We start from the raw sequence: 5,586 nt of genomic DNA, 5'->3' as shown, positions 1-5,586 counted from the left end.
CCCATTTGGCGGCCTATAATATACCCTTATAATAATAACCTCACCCTTCTTATTTTTTAGTTTTACCCACACTGCCTCCCTCGAAAAGCATTTCTGTCAAAGAAGGATGAACACGCTGTTGGGCGGCAAGAATGGTGTTTTTACCATCGCCATTGGGGGGAAAATGCCCATAAATGTGTCCTGCCATGTACCTATTACAGAAGAAAGGCAGGAAATGAAAAACCAGCTTCTATTATTGGCTTCGGCAGCTGGTACAAGAATGGGCCTATTTTATCTTCAAGATGACATTTTTCTTGTAGACACAAGTGCTGAGGTCCGTTTGCTCCCACCCAACCTATTTTGAAATATAAACCACATTAATAACAACACCTGGCTCCTCAAACAGCAAATGGGACGATAATTCCCTGCTTTGGCACATGACGGGTCATGTTTGGGATAGGAGGTGTGACATTCCATTGGAATTGCGTATTGGCTTCCATTGCACAACCCATTATGGGTGCAGATTTTTTAAGGTCCCATGACTTGCTAGTAGACGTGAAGTGGAGGAAATTAGTTCACGCTACCACTTTTCAAACATACCCACTGGTCTGCAGCAAAGGGAGAGTTTCCATCTCGGGGTCCAGACCCTGCACAAAGATGCCTACGCTGCCCTGCTCAATGAATTTCCCGGTATTATCTCTCCGAATTTCAATACCTCCAAAACAGTACATCGAGGGCCATTGCCAACATCTCACATTCTTTAGCCGTCCTTTATGGCCATTGGAGATGAAATATCGTGCATTGTATCGAGCCACACGGCACTTCCAATTTGTTTTGGAGGGTCGGCATTTCACTGTGTTCACAGACCACCAGCCACTCATTTTTGCCTTCAGCAAAATAACGGATCCATGGTCAGCAAGACAGCGGGTGTTTTAGTTTCTGGTGACGGTTCTGTGGGGGGGATGTAGCAGTTGTCTTGTGGGCCGAGTGGGCAAGGTTCTTTGGCATGCGCGTGAAGTCATAAGACAGATAGCTTGGAACTAATTCATTTAATTCACTGCCCTAACTGCCCACGCGTGGTGCTGTGTGCTGAGGAATGGCACATTGATCTGTGGATTCTCCTGCCGAAAGGCGTGGGACACTCTCAGGGCTTAATTTAAACCTGTGGTCCTGTGGATTGGCAGCAAACTCATAATGATGTTTCACCTTGACCCATGGAGCCCGGGACATGCAGTAAATCAAAGAAGCCTGTAAAGTCTAAATAAATCAGTCTTGTGTTGACTAGCCTGGTGTGTGTGTGTGTGTGTGTGTGTGTGTGTGTGTGTGTGTGTGTGTGTGTGTGTGTGTGTGTGTGTGTGTGTGTGTGTGTGTGTGTGTGTGTGTGTGCGTGTGTGTGTGTGTGTGTGTGTGTGTTGCTTTAGTAGCTCTATCGAAGTAGCCGCTACATATATAAATATTTGGGGTGATTATCGCACTTACAGGATACTTTTCATCCATCTTACAGCCTGTGGGAAGAAGCTATTCCCCAGCCTGGCAGTCCTGATTTTGATGATGGACGTGGTTGAAGATGCTGTGCACTGCACGGAAATGGTCTTTTTACTGTTCCTTGAGCCCTATTTGAACAACACTCCCAGTAAATGTCATCTACAGAAGGAAGGGACACCCCAGTGATCCTCACAACTCTTTGCATCATTCCTGACTGATGCTTTACAGCTACTAGACCATCCAAAGGTTTAGCCAGACAGGAGACTCAACTGAGCTCCTGTAAAATCTCAGGATGAGAGGTGTTGGCCTTGACCTCCTCAGCCTCCTTGGGAAGTGTAGGCCCTTCCTGACCAATAAGGAGGAGTGATTGTTTGGTGTAGTAATACGTGTGCTGTGTGGATAAGAATTTTAAGTGATTGTATTGACTATTCTTGCTCTTTAACAATCTTTAGTGGATAGAAGTAGTCATTGTACTTTAGGATGTACAATCATGTACAGATTGTCCTAAAACAGCCATTTGGCCCAGATGTTTATTCAGTCCAAGAATACTTTCGATCACAGGCAGATTTTGAACAATAACCCCATTCATTCTGCAACAACTGCCACTTAATTTTGCCAGTTGTTCAATGGTAAACTATATGGGGAAAACACCACTGTCAACTCTTCTACCTTAAAGGAGTAAATATATTGAAATGGGTAGTAGATCAAGAGATGGAAACAGTGAAATCAGACAGAGGTGAGTGGCTGCTTAAATTAGAAACATTCGTGTTCATGCTATAGAGTTTAAGGCTGCCCAGGAGGAATATAATGTGTTTTCTTTAAGATTGTTTGCCCTCACCCTGGTGAGGGATGGGGCCAACAGACATGTTGCTGGAAGGGTTCGAGAATTGATATGGTAGGTCACAGGAAGCTCAAGTTTAGATCCACAGAGCCCAGGTGTTTAGCAGAATGGCCACCCAGTCTGTATTTGGTCTGGCTGATATCGAGGTCAACTTAGTCATCCAAATGTAGGAGATTAGGATGGATGGGGTTCATGTGAAACTCTGCCTCAACTGGAAGGTCTGATTGTGGCCTTGGATGGAGGTGAGAGGAGATGTAGGGACAAGTTTGGCAATTTCTACAGTTCCAATGGGGAGTGCATGAGATGGTGGTGGTTGGAGAGGGTAGTGCCGTCGAGGGAGTCACAGAAAGATGTGCCCCTGTGAAAAGTTGATATGAGTGGAGCGGGTTAGATGTAGCAGGTTAGAGGATGGTGCTGAAGTTGGAAGTTTCCAAGGATAACGTGTCAGATGTGGCAGCTGATGGGTGGTAAGTGAGAAACCTGTGTGATTCTGTCCTTGTTGTGCCGGAGAGGAGGTGGGGTAAGGGCAGAAAGAGAATTGGAGATATAGGTGCAGGCTTTTACAATGACAGTATGGGGGAATTTGCATTTATTGAAGAAATAAGACATTTTGTGTGTTTTGGAGTAGAAGACTTCATCTTAGGACTGTTACAGGCCCAGGGGACCCCAAAACCTAGCAGCAATAGAAAATCACCAAGACAAATGGATACTTAAGCAAACGTAATTTTTAATTTTCTTTAAACAAAAAAAACAATCAACCTTTAACTTATCACTATTAATGTAACTGCCTAACATTAACCCCTCCTAATTCTGAACGCAGGTGTATTTAAAGTGTATAAAGTTCTTTGACACTCCTACAAGTTCACCGGTATCTATTAATTCTTATACTGTGCACAGAATTCAACATTTATGACTTTTCACCAAGATCTGGTGCTTAAAAGTAAATGGTTACCCTCCAGGAAGGCTCTTGTTGGTTTCAGAAAGGGATTTCTTGCTCATTGGACACACAAAACTGATTCCCTCTGATCAGCCACTTTGGTGTCTTGCCAAAGAAACTTGCCCCATCAGGGTTTTCCAAATGATAACCTCTTCTGCAGGTCACCATTGAGTTCTTTTTGTTTCCCTTATTTCAAGTGAAACACCATTTCTAGCCAGCCATTTCCTCTTGTATGTAAAACAAGGTTTTTCAACAGGCTGAACTGAGAACTCACAACCCATCTTCAAAATGGGGTTTCAACAAGATGCCAGCTTGCCATCTCACTCTCTCTCTCTTTTAGAAAAAAAGCCTATTTGGTGTCTCCTCTCTGCTTGCAAAAGCACATGACCTTCTTAGAACAGAAAACTTCTGAGTCCATGTATTTGTTGCTTTAAAAACAATAATCCATTTACACCTACTTTTGAAATTATTTAGCAAAACACACAGTCATGCTCTCCTGCCCCCCCCCCCCCACTACCCAAAACCCTGGGCCAAGTCACTGAGGGTCTGTGGATTCTCTTTCAATGCTCACAGACCAATCCAAGTCATTGGCAATGTTAGCTCCAATTTTGATATTCTGACACGATTAGGAACCCATTAGGACCCACTCTTATCCCAGGTCTGATACCTGACACCCATTTAGCCAATTTCCAACCAGTATTTAGCAATCCACAGTGTAGTGTAGGTTCTTTGTCCAGAAGCCCACAGCCTCAAGTTACCAACAGCCTGTCACCTATGTTGGTCCTTCAGTTGCAGAACCCCTCACTGGTCTGCTTCCATGGTCACTGACCCGTGTATTGAATCCTCTGCTTCTCAAATGTTGATGGGGTGTGGTCTTCATGTTTTCTTGTGCCCTGTGCTAGTCCTCTACTTCCCCAAAGTTCGAGGTGGCAAGGAAATCTAACACACCTAATTAAAAAATTTACATCTTAGAGGAGAATCTCACATGTGTGGAGGGATGGAAAGGGCATTATTACAAATTGAAGCCTAATATTTGAATATTCATGTGCCAAATTTGCAAAAGCATAGAGTATATATTTCTTAAGCTCTATGTAATTTTTTCTAAAGGAAGACAATTTTGAAATTTTGCATGTCATCTTGGCATCCCTAAAAATTTATCTGATTTCCGAGTAAGTTCAATACATTTCCACATCCCTGCTAATGCTAATTTAACAAATTTCAATTGATATATTACTAGTTTTAATTTGGGCCTTATTCCCTCAATATTACTAATAAAAATAATGTTGGATTTTGCAGATAAACAACTGTAACTTGTTCCAAAAAATTTGTAATTCTCACCAAAAAGATCTTGCATTAGGACAAAGCTAAGTTGAATGCAAGAAAGTTGCTACATCTTCACCACACTTCAAACATCGATCTGATAATTCTGATTTTATTCTATTCAATTTCTCTGGTGTAAGAAGTAACTGTAGAAGAAAAACGAGTTGTGAATTCCTTCCTCACTGCTGCAGTGTGGAACTCTGGTCAATAGTTCCAGACTGCTGAGTTGAAGTGAATTAATACAACTCCCCTGGATCAAGTGATCTCTGTTGCCAAATCAGCTTCCTGTCGAGCTTTTCAAATCCAACTGCCTGAGTCAACTGACTCCAGATGCGGCTTTCAGATAAATCCTTGCTGACATTTGCTACATTACTAATGTAAAAACAATTATGCTGAACTAATTTGTGTCAAACATTGAGAAACTTATATGGATCTGCCCATATTTGCCAATCAACTACAATATTCAGATCCATTTCCCACATTTGTCTATACTTATGAACTCCTCATTTAAAAGTTCCTACTTGTAATCAAGAGGACATCATAGAAGTAAACTTTTTAACAATTCCTCTTTATAAGGAATTTCTATTTCAATACAACATGGTTGGTCCCAACTTATCCTTCAAATATGCTCTAAGTTGGAAATAGCAAAAATGATTGCAATGAGTTATACGATATTTATTTCTCAGTTGCTCAAATAACATTAATTGACTCCTTTCATAACAATCTTCAACATTTATAATCCTCTTACGAAACCAGCTGTCCAGAAATTGATGATCCTTTGAAAAAGATACGAGGATTTTGAATCAAAGCCATTCTGGGTGATGTACATCCACTTACACCAATTTCATCATTTATTTTAATCCATATATTAATCAAATGTTTCAACAATGGTGTATCTTTTTCAATTCCCACTTGTATATAAATTCTTCTGCCTTTCTCTCTCCTATTTTATACATTTTAAAGGCAATTTTTCCCTTTCACAAAAAGAAGCAAGAAATCTCATTTGAGCTGCTCGATAACAATG

Source organism: Narcine bancroftii, unplaced genomic scaffold, assembly GCF_036971445.1.
Source record: "Narcine bancroftii isolate sNarBan1 unplaced genomic scaffold, sNarBan1.hap1 Scaffold_106, whole genome shotgun sequence".
NCBI classification, from domain to species: Eukaryota; Metazoa; Chordata; class Chondrichthyes; order Torpediniformes; family Narcinidae; genus Narcine; species Narcine bancroftii.
Note: the sequence above shows the minus strand (reverse complement) of the source record.